The sequence below is a fragment of the Rattus norvegicus genome, chromosome 13 (assembly GCF_036323735.1).
Source record: "Rattus norvegicus strain BN/NHsdMcwi chromosome 13, GRCr8, whole genome shotgun sequence".
Taxonomy (NCBI): Eukaryota; Metazoa; Chordata; class Mammalia; order Rodentia; family Muridae; genus Rattus; species Rattus norvegicus.
The window spans coordinates 10,357,218-10,378,959 of NC_086031.1; positions in this window are offsets into that span (position 1 = coordinate 10,357,218).

Below are 21,742 nucleotides of genomic sequence, written 5' to 3' on the forward strand. Positions count from 1 at the left end.
AGGTCTCCCAACCAAAAAGAGCCCAGGTCCAGACAGGTTTAGTGCAGAATTCTATCAAACCTTCATAGAAGACCTCATACCAATATTATCCAAACTATTCCACAAAATTGAAACAGATGGAGCCCTACCGAATTCCTTCTACGAAGCCACAATTACTCTTATACCTAAACCACACAAAGACACAACAAAGAAAGAGAACTTCAGACCAATTTCCCTTATGAATATCGACGCAAAAATACTCAATAAAATTCTGGCAAACCGAATTCAAGAGCACATCAAAACAATCATCCACCATGATCAAGTAGGCTTCATCCCAGGCATGCAGGGATGGTTTAATATACGGAAAACCATCAACGTGATCCATCATATAAACAAACTGAAAGAACAGAACCACATGATCATTTCATTAGATGCTGAGAAAGCATTTGACAAAATTCAACACCCCTTCATGATAAAAGTCCTGGAAAGAATAGGAATTCAAGGCCCATACCTAAACATAGTAAAAGCCATATACAGCAAACCAGTTGCTAACATTAAACTAAATGGAGAGAAACTTGAAGCAATCCCACTAAAATCAGGTACTAGACAAGGCTGCCCACTCTCTCCCTACTTATTCAATATAGTTCTTGAAGTTCTAGCCAGAGCAATCAGACAACAAAAGGAGACCAAAAGGGATACAGATCGGAAAAGAAGAGGTCAAAATATCACTATTTGCAGATGACATGATAGTATATTTAAGTGATCCCAAAAGTTCCACCAGAGAACTACTAAAGCTGATAAACAACTTCAGCAAAGTGGCTGGGTATAAAATTAACTCAAATAAATCAGTTGCCTTCCTCTATACAAAAGAGAAACAAGCCGAGAAAGAAATTAGGGAAACGACACCCTTCATAATAGACCCAAATAATATAAAGTACCTCGGTGTGACTTTAACCAAGCAAGTAAAAGATCTGTACAATAAGAACTTCAAGACACTGAGGAAAGAAATTGAAGAAGACCTCAGAAGATGGAAAGATCTCCCATGCTCATGGATTGGCAGGATTAATATAGTAAAAATGGCCATTTTACCAAAAGCAATCTACAGATTCAATGCAATCTCCATCAAAATACCAATCCAATTCTTCAAAGAGTTAGACAGAACAATTTGCAAATTCATCTGGAATAACAAAAAACCCAGGATAGCTAAAGCTATCCTCAACAATAAAAGGACTTCAGGGGGAATCACTATCCCTGAACTCAAGCAGTATTACAGAGCAATAGTGATAAAAACTGCATGGTATTGGTACAGAGACAGACAGATAGACCAATGGAATAGAATTGAAGACCCAGAAATGAACCCACACACCTATGGTCACTTGATTTTTGACAAAGGAGCCAAAACCATCCAATGGAAAAAAGATAGCATTTTCAGCAAATGGTGCTGGTTCAACTGGAGGGCAACATGTAGAAGAATGCAGATCGATCCATGCTTATCACCCTGTACAAAGCTTAAGTCCAAGTGGATCAAGGACCTCCACATCAAACCAGACACACTCAAACTAATAGAAGAAAAACTAGGGAAGCATCTGGAACACATGGGCACTGGAAAAAATTTCCTGAACAAAACACCAATGGTTTATGCTCTAAGATCAAGAATCGAAAAATGGGATCTCATAAAACTGCCAAGCTTCTGTAAGGCAAAGGACACTGTGGTTAGGACAAAACGGCAACCAACAGATTGGGAAAAGATCTTTACCAATCCTACAACAGATAGAGGCCTTATATCCAAAATATTCAAATAACTCAAGAATTTAGACCGCAGGGAAACAAATAACCCTATTAAAAAATGGGGTTCAGAGCTAAACAAAGAATTCACAGCTGAGGAATGCCGAATGGCTGAGAAACACCTAAAGAAATGTTCAACATCTTTAGTCATAAGGGAAATGCAAATCAAAACAACCCTGAGATTTCACCTCACACCAGTGCGATTGGCTAAGATCAAAAACTCAGGTGACAGCAGATGCTGGCGAGGATGTGGAGAAAGAGGAACACTCCTCCATTGTTGGTGGGATTGCAGACTGGTAAAACCATTCTGGAAATCAGTCTGGAGGTTCCTCAGAAAATTGGACATTGAACTGCCTGAGGATCCAGCTATACCTCTCTTGGGCATATACCCAAAAGATGCCTCAACATATAAAAGAGACACGTGCTCCACTATGTTCATCGCAGCCTTATTTATAATAGCCAGAAGCTGGAAAGAACCCAGATGCCCTTCAACAGAGGAATGGATACAGAAAATGTGGTACATCTACACAATGGAATATTACTCAGCTATCAAAAACAACGAGTTTATGAAATTCATAGGCAAATGGTTGGAACTGGAAAATATCATCCTGAGTGAGCTAACCCAATCACAGAAAGACATACATTTTATGCACTCATTGATAAGTGGCTATTAGCCCAAATGCTTGAATTACCCTAGATCCCTAGAACAAACGAAACTCAAGACGGGTGATCAAAATGTGAATGCTTCACTCCTTCTTTAAATGAGAAAAAAGAATACCCTTGGCAGGGAAGGGAGAGGCAAAGATTAAAACAGAGACTGAAGGAACACCCATTCAGAGCCTGCCCCACATGTGGCCCATACATATACAGCCACCCAATTAGACAAGATGGATGAAGCAAAGAAGTGCAGACCGACAGGAGCCGGATGTAGATCGCTCCTGAGAGACACAGCCAGAATACAGCAAATATAGAGGCGAATGCCAGCAGCAAACCACTGAACTGAGAATAGGTCCCCTATTGAAGGAATGAGAGAAAGAACTGGAAGAGCTTGAAGGGGCTCGAGACCCCAAAAGTACAACAATGCCAAGCAACCAGAGCTTCCAGGGACTAAGCCACTACCTAAAGACTATACATGGACTGACCCTGGACTCTGACCCCATAGGTAGCAATGAATATCCTAGTAAGAGCACCAGTGGAAGGGGAAGCCCTGGGTCCTGCTAAGACTGAACCCCCAGTGAACTAGTCTATGGGGGGAGGGCGGCAATGGGGGGAGGGTTGGGAGGGGAACACCCATAATGAAGGGGAGGGGGGAGGGGGATGTTTGTCCGGAAACCGGGAAAGGGAATAACACTCGAAATGTATATAAGAAATACTCAAGTTAATAAAAAAAAAAAGAAAAGAAAAAAAAAGTCTAAAAAATAAAAGATGACAAAGAGTGATAGCCATACTTGGATTGTTTTTATTAAATAAAACATGTTTCCTGAAAACTCAAAAAAAAAAAAAAAGAATTGATAAATGGGACCTCATGAAACTCGAAAGCTTCTATAAGGAAAACGACATAGTCAATAGGACAAATCAGCACTTTAAGATTAGAAAAAATCTTCATATTTGCACTCCTGTCTTAAATATTCATCTATGAGAATTAAGCATGCTTCTCTGCTTAGAAAATTACCACTACTTCCTTAACATATATTTCTGCAAAAGTTCATTTTAGAGCTAATTTAATGAGTTTTCTCATTTTCTTTGTATTTTCATGTAGATTAATTAACAAATCTCTCCAAAGACATAAAATTTCTTTTATATTTAATTATTTTTAAAGTAACTTATGTGTGAATGTTTTATTTTCATGTGTTTTTCGTGCATGTGCATGTGAAAAGAAAGGGAAATGGAAGCCAAAAGCTGATATCTATTTTTTTTTCTGTCACTCTCTACCCTTATTACTGAGAAGGTTTCAACGAAAGTAAAGTTAAGTAACCAGTAATTCCCAGTGACCATTGTCTCCCCTTCCCCAGTGCTGGGATTATAGATGTACAGTCACATACCTTTTTACATTTTTGTTTTCTTGATTCTGGGAATCAAATCCATGTTCTTCTCTTTGAGCAAAAAGCATTTTACCAACACACTATTTCTTCAGCCTCAAATCGAAAATTGCTGGAAACACAAAATTCATATTACTTAAACTTGGTATCTCTTAGAACCCAATGGACTCTTGAATGAAATGATCTGAGCAAGGCAACAGAAATGCCCAACTCAGTGTTTCCTTACCACAATTTCTCATGTAGAGTTGTTCACACCAGGAAAACTCACATTATAAAAGTTCGATAAACGTAATAGACTCCTGTGTCTTAACAAATTCCTAAGATTAAAGAGTGTTATGAGAAGATTCCTGGCCAGGCCAGGATTTCGCAATCCCATGTGTGAGGTGTGAGATGTGAGGTGATGACATGGTTGGAGGCTGTTAGAGGATAGTGTCTTGATAATGTAGTTCTCAGGATGGCAGCCAATACTACCCAGGCTTTTCCAAACAATCTGTATTAGTAATAAAAAGAATGCATTCTGCCCACTTTGGTCTGTATCAGGCCTTACCCTCTTCTCAAAGAACAGATTTTGAACTGTACTTACAGAGAAGATGTTTCAGTTCAATTTCACTACTTAAATTACGGAAACCAATCACTAGAGTTCTATTTGGTTCAAGGCATATACATTACACTTGTATGGTCAGACACACATGTGATTACTGTTTCTTTATACTTATCCATTTGCTGAGATACCTTCTTAGCTGGGTTTCTGTAAAGTTCCCTTTTGGTTTTGTATTTCCATTTACTTGCTTCCAGGTATTATTTTAAATTTCCTTATGTGCCAAGGTTACATATTTTCTACTTCAACCATAGAAAATGTAAGCTGCATTGTTTATTACAGCAAGTATAACGGCCCTGGCCAGAACAAAGTTGATGTAAGGGAAGATGTTTGTGCTTCCATTTGGCTATCAGATTATGGAAAATATGACCCCAAGAGTTTGCTCTTGGAAAAGAGACTTCATTTTCTGACATGCACTACTCTTGCAGAAGAGAATGGATTCACAACTTTACAGGAACCATTAGTTCTGCATCCTCCTAGTTTTCTTCAGAAATGTGAATCTCTTGCAAAGACCAGAGAGTTTGATTTTGGGATTACTGAATCCCTTGGCTCTATTCCCAATGTGGCCTCATTGCTTAATGCTTTTTGTAGTTTTCACTATCACTTTTTCTACATAATTGGCTTGAGACAGTTCTTGAGAACTGGTGGCTCAGTCTCAGATATTAATGTGCCAGGTCCCACACATCATGTAGACAATGCTGGTATGTTGTGATGTTTTTTCTCCTGTAAACACCAAAACATAGATAGAATGCAGAAGATTGTTTGCTGGCATTAAAATGAGGTTGCTGCATCATATTTAGCAGAGGATGACCTTGATGGGCATCAATGGGAGGAGAAGCCCTTGGTCCTGTAAAGGCTGAACCCCCAGTATAGGACAATGTCAGGGTATGGAGGTAGGTAGGAATGGGTTGATGGGTATGTGGGGAGATACCGTCATAGAAACAGGGAAGGTGCCATGGAATAGGGGGTTGATGGATGGGAAACCAGGTAAGGGGATAACATCTGAAATGTAAATTATATATACATATATACATATATACATATATATACATATATGTATATATATGTGTGTGTGTGTGTGTGTACGTGAGTGCATGCTTGCATGCACGTGTTCATGTTTATGTTTGTTTGTTTGTGAATGTGAGGCTGCTGATCTCTGTTTCTCACTTATAAAGAATTATTGTGTTATTATTGCAAATAAGCTTTATTTATCAATGACTGTGTATTCCCTTACTTTTGTAGATATTGGTAAAGATGAAATATTGGCCATAGTTTTATATACCACTATACCTAGTAGAGTTTGTAAAGCCACATGAAATTTCCATTCAGACAGCTGCAGAATTTGTCATTATTTTGCAGATGTCATCATTTTGTGTGGATAAAAATGATAAAGAATAACTATAAAATATCAAATGTAGGGTCAGTATCCACTATGTTTTCAAACACAGCACCTATCATTGATTTTCTATAGCCATGTGTGATTTATATATTATTTAAGAAATAAATGTTCTAAAGAATGACTTGCTTTTCTTAGTTTATGCATTTTCTTTTCTTTTTATTCATTTTTTATTTGTTTTGTGTGTATAAGTTTCAGACGGTATTCATGTGCATGTAGCATATGTATCTGTGAGCTTATGCAGAAGTTATAGAAAACACTAGGTACTCCTTTCTCTAACTATTTATTTATTGATTTGAGAACAGAACCTGGAACAAGGCTGGCAACTTGCAGATGCAAGCAATCTTTGTCTCCTCAGCTTCAAGTGCTAAGGGTACAGGCTGGTGTGTAGCTGCACTGGCTAATAATAAGGATATCTGTATCCAAAAACATGTACTCATGCTTCCAGAGCACACATTAATGCCCACTGAGTGATCATCCATGCCCCATTTCTATGCTTTCCAAGACATTCACCCCTCTCATACCTAATTCTGGATTCTGAAAAGCAAAAATAGCTAGGGAGTCAGAGGAATGTCTGATTAAAGCAAGTCTAAAGCAAGACTTACAGGGAGAAATAATATATGAGGTTTACATCTGCTTTATGAACAAGACAAATATATTTATTTTTAGAACATTTCATGTTTGTGTGTGTGTGTGTGTATGTGTGTGTGTGTGTGTGTGTGTGTGTGCACATGCTCGCATGCATTCATATATATATTTAGAGTTACAGGTGGCTGCAAGTCAACTGAGTTTGGTACTGGGGATCTAACTCAGATTATCTGAAAGATGAACCACTGCTGTTATCCTCTGCATCATCTCTGTAACCTCAGCAAAAGGTTTTAAAAGAACATGTAAGTTTTAAATGTATACTTTTTATAAAAGTAAATCACACTGTCCTTCATTTTTTTCTGATACTACATCTTGTGATTGATCTTTAAGTTCTCTAATGTGAGGGACAGAGGCAGATTACAGTCCCATGTTAGCAGAAGACTCAGTGTACTAAATGGCAATACCCCATGTTTTGAAGGCGCAGTCGACATGATTTTGCCATTGGCTTAACCAGAGTAACTTAAAACATAAAGGAAACCTTCAGAAAATGGCTCACAAAGTTCCTTTCTCTGTCTTATTTGTAACTCAGGATCACTGTACTGTTACTGCAAAGCCTCTTTTTTAAGTCATAGTAAATCATGAGAATCTGAGCAATTTCAGTCAGGAGAGAGCAGAGTTTGTTCACTACCTAAAAAAAGAAGAATTGGGAACTAAATTTCATCCCAAGCAGTGACCTCTAATAGTTGGATATTAATTTTTACTAACAGCATTGAAAATGTGGTATTAGGCAGATACTTGGAATATGTCAAAACAAAGTAGGATACTTGAGAATTTCTAAGCCAAGAGAGACCCTGTTTCAAAGTCAATGTGAGTGTCATTCCAAAGAACTACTTTACAGGCTCATCCCTGGCTTTCACATGGTCTTCATACTAACACATACTTGCACAGACATAAGTATCTGATATATTTATTTTAAACATTTATCATTATTACATGTGTGTGATATTTATGAGGGACCTTGTGACCTAGAACATCTGTGGTGATCAAAGGTCAATTTCATAGAGTTTTTTTCATTCAGTAAAAAGGCTCAACAACTTCATGGAAGAAAAAAAAACCTCCTATCTCATAAACTGCAGACTTTATAAATATTTTAGTTATTTGTTTCATTTACAAAATAAAGACCACTTTAAAACTTACAGGTATATGTAAATGATGTCTAAAATATATTGAGAATCTGAAATGTGGGACTAGAAACAAACTAGTCAGGGACTTGCTAAAATGTGAGATACTGGCTCTCTAGAACCACAGGAAGTAAATGAAACATTCTGCATCCTGATATTGAATCTTTAATTGCCGGAAAATCAAATATGAAAAGTAAATAATATACATTTTTCCAATTTTTCCTGCTTCTCAGAAAAATAATCAAATCAATGATGAATCAACAAACATCTCATGTGGACTGTGGTACTTTTCAGAAAACTCTATGAAATATAGAGTATTTGTTAACAATCTTCTCAGGTGTTTCTAATTTTTCTTGACACACTCATGGTTGAATGTATTGACAGTCACCATTTATTCCAATTAACATCTTTGCAGATTCTACAATTGGAAACTACTAAATTAACACTAATCAGGATAGGTAGTGCTAGCATATCATCTCAGGATTGGATAGGTTAAGGAAACAGGAAGAAATGTATGAGGTCAGCATGGCATTTGTATGAAGTTCAAGGCTAGTTTCACATACAGAGAACAACCTGTCTCATAATAAAAAGGGCTTGTTGAGATAGCTCAGTGAGGGAATGCTTTCCTTTCACTTTCAAGGCTCTATATTCAATATTCTGCATTGAAAAGAAACAAAGGTAACCAATGTTGATTTTGCACTTTCAATGTTCTAATGTCATAAGTCATGGAAAGGAGAATTCCTGAGGTCTCTGATGAGTTAGGACAGTTATCCATGGACAAAAGCAATTATATTTGACATTTTAACAACAAATTTAATAATAAAACTATGTTTTTACCTTTATTGCAATGTTCTCAGCACATATTTTTGAAATTTACATTGGAAGGTGATGTATTCTTATTTAATGGAAAATCTGTAAGATCATTTGATGTTTTTGACCTATCAGTGCATAACTACTCCATTTGTCTAACCTTTAGAGAATTAAGAGATTAAAACTTGCTGAGGATATACGAAGAAAGACTTTCCACTCAGTTTTACTTTGATGAGTTTTGAAAACTTTTCTTACATAGAAATCCTATCTAAAAAGAGTACAAAATTATCTCTCTGCCTATCATCTATTTCTGCCTAGATCTATCTATCTATCTATCTATCTATCTATCTATCTATCTATTATCTGTGTTTATGTGTGTGTGCATTTTAGTGTATGAATAGGAATATACATACAAAGTTACACAAAATAAATACATATGAAAAACTTCAAAATGCAATGTGTTTATAGGAGAGTTAGGATCACATATGAATGGTGAGATTGAATAAACTAACAATAAATATGGGTACAATGAAAGCTGTACTAAGATGAAAACACATAGCTCTGAGTGCCTGCACAAAGAAACAGGAGAGAGCATATGTCAGCAGCTTGACAGCACACCTAAAAGCTCTAGAACAAAAAGAAGCAAATACACCTAGGAGGAGTAGAAGGCAGGAAATAATCAAACTCAGAGCTGAAATCAACCAATTAGAAACAAAAAGGACCATACAAAGAATCAACAGAAACAAAAGTTGGTTCTTTGAAAAAATCAATAAGCGAGATAAACCCTTAGCCTGACTAATGAGAGGACACAGGGTCTGTGTCTAAGTTAACAAAATCAGGAATGAAAAAGTAGACATAACTACAGAATCAGAAGAAGTTCAAAAAATCATCAGATCCTATTGCAAAAGACTATATTCAACAAAACTTGAAAATCTGCAGTAAATGGACAATTTCCTAGAGAGATACCAGGTACTGAAGTTAAATCAGGAACAGACAAATTATTAAACAACCCCACAACTCCTAAAGAAATAGAAGCAGTCATTAAAGATCTCCCAACAAAACGATCCCAGGTCAAGAAAGGTACAATGTACACTATCAGACCTTCGTAGAAGACCGCATACTAATAATATCCAATCTATTCCACAAAATTGAAACACATGGAACACTATGGAGTTCCTTCTGTGAAGCCACAATTACTTTTATACCGAAACCACACAAAGACTCAATAAAGAAAGAAAACTTCAGACCAGTTTCCCTTATGAATATCAACACAAATATAGTCAATAAAATTCTGGCAAACCGAATCCAAGAGCACATCAAAACAATCATCCACCATGATCAAGTAGGCTTCATCCCAGGCATGCAGGGATGGTTTAATATATGGAAAACCATCAACGTGATCCATTATATAAACAAACTGAAAGAACAAAACCACATGATCATTTCATTAGATGCTGAGAAAGCATTTGACAAAATTCAACACCCCTTCATGATAAAAGTTCTGGAAAGAATAGGAATTCAAGGCCCATACCTAAACATAGTAAAAGCCATATACAGCAAACCAGTAGCTAACATTAAGCTAAATGGAGAGAACCTTGGAGAAATCCCACTAAAATCAGAGACTAAACAAGGCTGCCCACTCTCTCTCTCTACTTATTCAATATAGTTCTTGAAGTTCTAGCCAGAGCAATCAGAAAACAAAAGGAGATCAAAGGGATACAGATTGGAAAAGAAGAAGTCAAAATATCATTATTTACAGATGATATGATAGTATATTTAAGTGATCCCAAAAATACCACTAGAGAACTATTAAACCTGATAAACACTTTCAGCGAAGTGCCTGGGTATAAAATTAACTCAAATAAATCAGTAGCCTTCCTCTACACGGAAAAAAAAAAAAAACAAGCAAAGAAAGAAATTAGGGAAACGACACCCTTCACAATACTCCTAAATAATGTAAAATACCTCGGTGTGACTTTAAACAAGCAAGTGAAAGATCTGTATGATAAGAACTTCTAGCCTCTGAAAAAAGAAATTGAAGAAGACCTCAGAAGATGGAAAGATCTCCCATGCTCATGGATTGGCAGGATTAATATAGTAAAAATGGCCACTTTACCAAAAGCGATCTACAGATTCAATGCAAACCCCATCAAAATACCAACCCAATTCTTCAGAGAGATAGATAGAACAATTTCCAAATTCATTTGGAATAATAAAAACCCAGGATAGCTAAAAATATCCTCAACAATAAAAGGACTTCTGGGGGAATCACTATCACTGAACTCAAGAAATATTACAGTGCAATAGTGATAAAAACTGCATGGCATTGGTACAGAGACAGACTGATAGACCAGTGGAATAAAATTGAAGATCCAGAAATGAACCCACACACCTATGGTCACTTGATTTTTGACAAAGGAGCCAAAACCATCTAATGGAAAAAAGATAGTATTTCCAGCAAGTGGTGCTGGTTCAACTGTAGGTCAGCATATAGAAGGATACAGATCAATCCATGCTTATGACCCTGTACAAAGCTTAAGTCCAAGTTGATCAAGGACCTCTACATCAAAACAGATACACTCAAACTAACATAAGTAAAAGTGGGGAAGCATCTCGAACACATGTACACTGGAGAAAATTTCCTGAACAAAACACCCATGGCTTATGCTCTAAGATCAAGAATCGACAAATGAGATCTCATAAAACTGCAAAGCTTCTGTAAGACAAAAAGCACTGTTTTTAGGACAAAACAGCAACCAACAGATTGGGAAAATTTCTTTACAAATCCTGCAACTGATAGCGGGCTTATATCCAAAATAAACAAAGAACTCATGAAATTATATGGCAGTAAGATAAATAATCCTATTTAAAAATGTTGTTCAGAGCTAAACAAAGAATTCACTGCTGAGGAATGCCGAATGGCTGAGAAACATCTAAAGAAATGTTCAACTTATTTAGTCATAAAGGAAATGCAAATCAAAACAACCCTGAGATTTCACCCCACACCAGTGAGAATGGCTAAGATCAAAAACTCAGGTGACAGCAAATGCTGGCGATAATGTGGAGAAAGAGGAACACTCCTTCATTTTTGGTGGGATTGCAGACTGGTACAACCATTCTGGAAATCAGTGTGGAGATTCCTCAGACAATTAGGCATTGAAATACCTGAGGACCCAGTTATACCTCTCTTGGGCATATACCCAAAAGATTCCCTAACATATAACAAAGACACATGCTCCACTCTGTTCATAGCAGCCTATTTATAATAGCCAGAAGCTGGAAAGAACCCAGATGCCCCTTAACAGAGGAATGGATGCAGAAAATTTGGTACATCTACACAATGGAATAATACTCAGGTATCAAAACTTTGTGACTTCATGACTTTATGAAATTCATAGGCAAATGAATGGAACTGGAAAATATTATCCTGAGTGAGGTAACCCAATCACAGAAAAACACACATGGTATGCACTCATTGATAAGTGGATATTAACCCAAATGCTCAAATTACCCTTGATGCCCAGAACATATGAAACTCAAGAAGGATGACCAAAATGTGAATGCTTCACTCCTTCTTTAAAAGGGTAAAAAGGAAGCCTTTTGGAGGGAGTAGGGAGGCAAAGCTTAGAACAGAGGCAGAAGGTACTGCCATTCAGAGCCTGCCCCACATGTGGCCCATACATATACAGCCACCAAAGTAGATAAAGTGGATGAAGTAAAGAAGTGTAGTCTGACAGGAACTGGATGTAGATCTCTCCTGAGAGACACAGTCAGAATACAGCAAATACAGAGGCGAATGCTGTAATTAAACCATTGAACTGAGAACGGGACCCCCGTTGACGGAACCTTAGAAAGGACTAAAAGAGCTTGAAGGGGCTTGAGACCCCATATAAACAACAATTTCGACCAACCAGAGCTCCCATGGACTAAGCCACTACCCAAAGGTTGTACATGGACTGGCCCTGGACTCCAACTCCATACGTAGCAATGAATAGCCTAATAATGCACCAGTGGAAGGGGAAGCCCTTGGTCCTGCCAATACTGAATCCCCAGTGAACGTGATTGTTGGGGGGAAGGTGGTAATGGGTGGTGGATGTGGAGGGGAACACCCATAGAGAAGTGGAGCGGGAGGTGTTAAGGGGATGTAGGCCAGGAAATAACAATCGAAATGTAAATAGGAAATACCCAAGTAAATAATGATGGAAAAAAAGAGTAATGGGGAGTTAAGGGTATATGGATGGGGAGGAACACCCTTATGGGAGAGGGAGATGGCACAACGGGCTTACAGAAAGGAAACTGGGAAAGGGAATAACATTTGAAATGTAAATAAAGAAAGATATCCACTTAAAAATAACAAAAAACCCAATAAATATGAAAAATAACTGATGCACAAAAATAGATCCTGTTCTCTACATGTTAATAGCAAGCAGTCAAACTTGGGAACATGAAAAAAACTATTTTAAGAATCATTGGAAATAATGAAATATTTAGAAATATGAGATAATGGACATCAGAGGCAAGACATGGTTCTATGGTGAAAATTTATACTACTCTTACAGAAGACTGAATTCTGTTCCCATAACTCACATTAGGCAGCTTATAACCAATTATAATTTTAGGTCCATGGAATACAGTGCTGTCCTTTAGATTCTCTGAGCACTTGCTTTCAGATGAGTACACATATATGCATATACATACCACCATATAAATAAAACCCCAAACAAACTTATGCACACTAATTAGAATTATCACTATAATGACAGGACCAATACTATTCAAGGTAGCTTAAATGAAATGCAAATTCCTGTGAACCAAGCTGCAGAATATGACCAGTACTTCATCCAGAGCAACTCATACCATCTTTCTATTACAGGACTTGCAATAACCTGGTTATTGTCAAAAAGGATAATTAGTGGTTTCAAAAATAACCCGGTGGGTAATGTGAGTGTCATGTAAACACCATACTCTGAATCCAGATCTCCAGCATCTCTTTGAAAGTCTGACATACTGGCACATTCCCGACAATATAACCCTGTGCGGTAGAAGTAGATGAATCAAGAATACTGCCTGGGCAGCTTGTAGAACTAATTGTGTCTTTATGGTACAGTCAGATATTCTGTCTCAAGATTAAACTCAATAGAAGCAACAACCCAATAGAAGCTGGCTTACAAGGTCAGAGGTTTAGTGAAGCAGTTTCTTGGCAGAAAACCTCATGACAGTCATGCAGGCATGGTTCTGGAGAATGAGTAGAGAGTCCTATATCTGGATTTTCAGGTAGCAGTAAGTAAGACACTTGGCCGGGCTTGAGCATTTTAAATAACATAGTTCACTTCCAGTGACATATGTCCTCCAATAAGGCAACACCTCCAACTAATGTACTTTCTACACAGTCAAATATGAGCCTATGTTGACCATTCTTTCTCAAACTACCAGAATTACCAAGTGACATTAATGAAATCCACTGGTATCTTAAGCATAAATATAGAAGGGCAGAGGACAAATAAGAAACCAGAACTAAGGCCCACATGAACTAATCATTATGAGAAATGTACCAAAGCCATTCCATTAGTAAAATACAGGATTTTATAATTTTTTTGCATTTATTTTTTTTACTTTAAAAAAATCTCTGAATACATTCTTATTATGGTTTTCTCTGTTCCAACTTCTCAGATACCCTCCTTACCTCACTTTCCACTTTGATCTACACCTTCTCTGTCTCTCATTGGAAAACAAATAGACATTTGAGAACAATAACTAAAAGATGAGAATGGAATAAAACTGTAAAAAGGAAGAAAAATAGCTAAAGAAAAAGCAGAAGAGACTCATGTAGATGGAGACATGTCTACACATACAGAAATCCCATAAAAATCTTGAACCTACAAGTCATAATGCTTAGACAACAATCTGTAGGATGCACAAAAAGAAAGGAGGAAAGAAAGAAACACAAAGAAACATAGACAGAAAATAAGGTAGAAAGAAAGAAAGGAAAAAAGTCCATACCACAGCATTTTGAGAAAAGAAACCTCTGAAGATGCTTGGCATGGTGGCTCTCCTCAACAGTACCTTATATCCCAAAAGAGGCATGGTTGGAGAAAAATAATTTTTCATTTGTTAGTGATTAGTAAAGAAAATATTTACTTCCATTAAACTGCTGAGGAAAGTAAAAATCAATGTACAAAAAATGAAGTCAGATCTTAGTTTCTGTTTTGAATCAAAGCTAATGTAAATTAAATCAGATGATGAAAAATATCTGAAAACTCTACAGCATTAAAGATCTGCATGTCATTGAACTTGTCCAGAGAATATACTATAAAAACACAAAAGAAGAAAATTTATAATGTGTATGACATGACACAAAAATAAAGAACTTTGGTCTTAAAAACAATTAATCCACACAGTGAAATAGCAGAATAAAGAAAGGGCAGAGCAAGTGCATTGTACTGTCAGACACTCCACCCAGTCTCTCATTTTTTTTCAAGGTTAACAAAGAAAACGTGTATATTTACTTGTGATATCTTCAAGTATTTTTACTGAATCTACTTATATTGAAACTGATAATGTATTAGAATGTTGCTATACTCCCTTAACAAACAAAAGCTATATTTTTTCAATCAAAGGCAAATTTGAAAATAATTTCTATAACAATAAATATGCATGTCAGATGATAGTTAAGTCATTGTTTTCTGAAAGAACAAAAAAATTGCAAATGTAAATTAAAATGTAAATGACATGTGCACCCATTAGAAAGACCATTAAAACATATAGATACTAACAAATAACAGGAGGAATATGTGGAAATTTTAAAAGGTGACTTGTAACTATATTTTTCATATTATTAAATAATTACACCCTTTCTCCATTACTTTCTCTCTCTCCAAAACTTTTTCTCCCATATATACTTTTTTGAAAAATATATATATGTGTACACACACACACACACACACACACACACATATATATATATATATATATATATATATATATATATATATATACACACACACACACACACTTAGTCACTCTTCTTTTGCTGTAAAGAGACACTGTCACAAAGACAAGTCTAATGAAAAATAATTTGACTTGAGTATTTCTTATAGATTCTGATATTTAGTCTGTTATCATAATGGAACGAGCATGGAAACATGTATATTCCTGGAGTAGAAGTTGAGAGATATGTTTTCACAATCAGGCCAAGAGAGAGAAAGGATGTCATGCCTTCATTAATCGTCAAAGTCTGCTTGCTATGACACACTTCCTCAACTAAGGCTATACCAACTCACATATCCTAATCATTTAATCCTCTCAAATTTTTTATTGTGTGTTGAAATCCTATTCAAAATCAAACAATTATGACACACATGTGTGTAATAATATTCCAGTGTGTGTGTGGAAGGGGTGTTTACAGATATGCATATATATTACTAAATATAACGTGTTCAGTCTGTATAATTACTTGTATGTATGGCTTCATGGCTGATCATTTGATATTGCATAAACAATTTGAATATTCTTCCTTGGGAAGATTTTTCTCCCATTCTTCATTTTCCTTAATTGCTGGTAGATGTTTGAAAACCTTCAACAATTTTGTTGTTACACACAGTGTATTAATTATATCTCTCCCATCACTTTCTTTACCCTCTCTCACTCTTTTTTTTTTCAAGAGGTGTAATTTATTGAAGTGGAAGCACCGTATTAAGGGTAATATAGAAAGGTTTTTGGGACAGAGCTCAGAGGAATAGTGCTTATCTACCCTGCACATGAGCCTGGGCTTATGCCAAGCACTGAATAAAAGAAAAAAAAAAACAGCAGTACAGGTGTACACACATACACACACATATACACACACACACACACACAGAGACACACACACGCCAGAAACAGCAATATCTCTCTCTTTTTTTTTTTTTTTGGTTCTGGTTATACATTTTTGCCTTTGCTGTGGAAGCTGAATGTTCACATACTGCATTAATAGAAGCTGTAGTTGGGTCTCTGTAATGATGTGAAGAGGTCTGTGGTAACCTCTTCACTATTAAGAGCGCTGGGTCACAAATGAATTCCTTTGTCATGAGGTTATGTGCTCAGATTCCCAGGATTCATGAAAAACCCGATGTGACTGTATGTGCCAAGAACTCCACTGCTGGGATAGAAGAGCAACTGGCCAATCTCTGGAGCTCTTTGACTTGCCAGCCTGGATGAACCAATGAATCCCAGGTGCAGTTGAGATACAGTCAATCTTAAACAAATGTTTTGACCAAAAATTGACAACAGTTTGAGAGCTGTCCTCTGTCCTCCTCAGACACATGCATACTTATACACACCTGTCTGCATACATATGTGTATGTACAGCTCTCCCCCCAAGACCTAGTTTCATCTCAAGGTTTTTTATAATTGTTTCTTATCTCCTTATTCTTTTTTTTTTTAACTGTGTTCATGTGTATGTATCCATGTACATGTAAGTGAAGTTTCAATTGGACAACATAAGATTATTTTGAGTTGGATACATAGTGATTCAGTGTCCCTTGGGTGCTAAGAACTGAACTTGGGTACTCTGAAGGACTAGCAAGTGCTCTTCAGTGTCAAACTATTTCTTTCATTCTACCAGTTGTCTTTTATGAGTGTGTCCTTTTTTTCTCTATCACTAGCCCCATTACCAGACTTCTCACTTTACAGCTTTGCCTATATGGAACCACCATCTCTGTTTCACAATGGGCTCTGTATGTTGCACCATGCCATTCTATAAAAAATCGCAACATTTTTTTTGGGTGGAGTGAGCAGTTTGTCCTGGCTTTGGGCAAGTGGCTTAACCTCTACATACATGTAAATATCTCAGAAATGCAAAAACTTAATGGTCTTTCTTCACAGATATAACACAATATACAAAGTCTTACAGATGTTAAAGAATGTTAGTGCAGGCTGAGCAGAGATCTTGATTGATAATGTACTGGTATATAAGCATAGGAACTCATGTTTGACTCTCAGAACCTATGAAAACTGGGCAGAGCACTGTGTGTCTGTGTTACCAGTGCTGGCAAGGCAGAGACAAGGTATTCCCTGGAACACTTTGGCCTACTCACTTAACAAAATCACTGAGGTTCAAGAGAACTGAAAGTCCTTATCTCAAAATAAGATGATGTGTGCTTGAGGAAGTCTTGTGCTGACTTCCTGTCACCAACACTAATCTGCACATGCACAGACCAAAAGGATATTGAAATTGACAACCACTACTGTAGCTAACTCTGTCTAAACCACAGTCATGGGAGGGATTCTGTACACCACACAGGCATTGTTTATAGCCTAGATTCATTTGACATGGATGGGAACCTGTACCCTCTCTCACACTTATAAATACCATTCTTTTTCTAAGTTAGTCCACTCCTAATGTCTTTTGGTTTACATGCAGAGTGCATGTTTATGATGGCCATATTATGCCCAGAACATAGCATTTCATTGTTTTCCTCCCCACTCTCTGGCTCTTACATCTTTCCCCCACCCTGTTCTATGATATTTCTTTTTCCTTCAAAAGTTATGTCAATGTTCTGCTTAGAGCTGAGCACATGACAGGCACATATTCTCATCACCTTCAGTATGTACAAGTCTCTGACAGAACCGACATACATAGATAGAAAAGGAAACGATACATTTATCTATGGAAGTGTACATACTGTAGCTTTTGTGAATTAGTATTATATTTCCTCAAATGACTTGAAATAGAATATTGCAGTTCTGTAGTCCTGCGTCAGGGTATATACTGAGTAGTCTTAGAAGCAAGATCTCCATAAGGTAGTTGTACCCACACATTTACAAAAACTGTTTGCAATAACCAGAAAAAAACAAAATATAACTAATAATGTTGAAGATAAATAAATGGTGCTGGGTACACAAATGCAATATAAATTCCATCCTCAATAAATGACTTTCAAACAAATTGTTAAAAGATATATTAGGATAGAATTATATGTGAAATAATATTGACTCAAATAAAATATAATATTCTATTTTAAAGTGTGCTTCATGTTCTCAGCATGCATTTAAATAGAAAGTATAAGGTTAAGGAAAGAAAAGATGATTGCTAAATGAGTGGCTATTATGCTAAATCTGTGGTTATATCTATCATTTGTAAAAACAGGACAAAGTGTAAAGAGTGAGAGTCAACAGAGTCACATGATGAATCCATAGGCATCACACTCCAGGGAAAAGCACCTGTATGCAGATCTGAGTTTATTGTCCAGGTCATAAGCTTATATGCAATATTTGAGTCAATCCTTAATGCCCAAATCATCAGCCAATAGTATCTCACCACACATTCACCTTGCTACAATGAATGTTCTACCTGTTTATGTAACTCAAAAGAGCTGGTGAAAGGTAATTGGTGGGGTGAGGGCAAGGAGTGGGCCAAGAATCAGAATGTGGGAGAGAATCTTCACCTGTTAGGAGTTTCATGAACATAGGAGAAGTGCAAACAGCCACCATCATGGATTTTGTTCCTTTTTGTTGCTTTACTGGTATTCTGTGAGCCTTTTTAAGGTTAATACAGCAAATCAAGACTGAAAAGTTATAGAATCCTGGGCCTATTTAATCTTCATTCCATGTTTTTCTTCAAAAGGTTGACTTCTACATTGCGTACAGTGATTTTATAGGTGTTTGGAAGTTTTGAATCTGTAAATAATAGCAGTATACCATTGAAAGTATACTTAAAGACATTAAATTCTACTCTAAATTCCCAATTAAAAAATCATGTTAATAAAGGAGAGAAAAGGAAAGAATAAGGAAGATGGGCTAATAGACAAAAGAAGGAAACTGAGACTGACTCTTGGCTAGAATCCAGAGTAAAGTATGCTTACTTTCCTGTGTGTATGAATCTCCATATGTGCTTATATGTATGTGGGTGAGCTATATGGATGTGTATATGCACATACTGGTGAGTCTGGTATAATGAGCATGAGAAGTCCACCATATGATCTTGAGAGAAAACTGGGCTGGCTGTCCAGCATATGTGAAAGAGCTGTCTGTCTCTGCCTACCATTTTCCTTCATATTCAGTTAGGCATTTATAAGCACAATCCAGTGCCTGTTATTTTAAATGAAATGGGTTGTTAAAACTCAGGTCCATAGGCTTGGATAACAGTAGCTTTTATACACTTAAGTGTGTAATAAATGTGGCTGTCAGAGGGGACCTCAATTTTCCATCTCCCTTTCCTCCACCTCCATTAGACTCATGAAACAGGCAGGTAACCTTTCCACCCCCAACCTATCTTTCCTGGGTTAAGCCAAGCTATCATGAGTAGCCTCATATCCCAGGGGAACCTCCATTCTCACACTGCCTCTCTTCTACCTCCATCCTACTCTGGAACCATACAAGTTAGCTTCTCTTCTGACACCCATTTTTCCAGCTAGCTCAGTCCTCTGGGCCAAGCCAAGCTACCCTAAGCAGCCAACCATCACAGAGGAGCAAACATTCTCTTGCTCTACCTCCCTGCATTTGTATCAGACCTAATAACCCTGTGCTGTACAAGTTATCTTACCTTTCTCCATTCATCTCTCCTGCTCTTCACCAGCTCTACTGTTATGCTGATCCTGGGAGGTGTTATGCCTACCAACCTCATCAGCCATCCTGTTTCACTGGAGGTCTGTCATAACTAGGAACACAAATAAGACCTCTGCCCCAAATAACTATGCCAGCTGGGATCCTAACGTAGCCCATAAAAGCTGCAATCCATCCTGTTCTCCCTGAGAGCAATTCTCCTTCTTATCTGCACCTCCAATGAACCTGTGACAGATCTGACACCAAAGTCAGCCTTTTGATCAAGATATCTGCCCTAAAAAGGGAAAAAGTAGCAAATAGAATCTGGAGGCTTGCTCTAATCAGTGAAATAGGAGGTCTGTTCTAAAAGTAGAGACCATTGTCCATCTTACAGGAAGCCTGTGATAACCAAAATCATAAAACTGTACCTGCCTCCAATGAGGATTTCTTCAATCTGAATTACACAGGCCAGTTAACACAAGAGAAAACCAGATGGTTAAAGTTGAAGAATATGAGCGACAGATGAAAATGCAATTTGACACCAATACACCCAGCTCTCATACCACAGCAAGCCCTTGACACCCCAACACACCTAAAGAACAAGATTCTTCTGTCCTAAATTCCCATCTCATGAAGATGATAGAGGACTTTAAGAATGACAAATAACTCCTTCAAAGAAATACAGGGAAACACAGCAAAGCAGGTAGAAGACTTTAAAGAGGAAACTCATAAATCCCTTAAAGAAATATAGGAAAAGATTATCAGACATGTGTCAGAATTGAACAAAATAGCCCAAGACCTAAAAAAATGGAAGTAGATACAATAATGAATACACAAATGAAGGCAAACCTGGATATATAAAACCTATGAAAAATTCAGAAAGTACAGATGTAAGCATCACTAACTGAAGATAGATGGAAGAGAGAATCTCAGATATAGAAGACACCATAGATGATATTGAAATATGGGTCAAAGAAAATTCACGTTCCTAAAAAAAACAGTTCATTAAATTTGGGACATGATGAAAATATAAACCCTAAAGATAGTAGTAATAGGAGAGGATAAAGATTTCCAGTTCAATGGGCCAGAAAACATCTTCAACATAATCATAGAAAACAACTTCCCCAACCTAAACTAAGAGACGGCCATGAACAGACAAGAGGCCTAGATGCACGAAATAGACTGGGTAAGAAAAGAAAATCCTTTCATCATGTAATAAAACAACAAATTACTGACAAAAAAAGAATATTAAAAGGTATAAGGGCAGAAGGCCAAATAACATAAAAGCAGAATATATAAGATTTTTGAAGAGAGATCCTAAAAGGTAGAAAATCTTGACCAGATGTTATGCAGACTCCAAGAGACAACAAATGGCAGTCCAAGCTACAGTACGCAGCAAAACTCTCAATCACCATAGATGGAGATGCCTCAAGATATTCCATGACAAAACCAAGTTTGAACAATATCTTTCTACTAATCCAACATTACACAGGATACTAGAAGGAAAACTCCAACACAAAGAGTTTAACTGTAACAAAGAAAGCACAAAATATTAATAATTTCACACACAAACACAGAGAGAGAGAGAGAGAGAGAGAAAGAGAGAGAAACAAAACAAACAAACAAAAAACAGAGAAGAGAGAAGAAAGAGCATCACAAACACATAATACAACTTACTATTAAAAAATAAGAGGAAATAACAATCACTGGTCATTAATATTTTTCAACATCAATGGGCTCTGTTCCCTAATAAAAAGGCAAAGACTAGATATGCAAACAGGATTCATCATTTTGCTGCATATAAGGAATACACCTCAGCAACAAAGACAGCATTACCTTAGAGTAA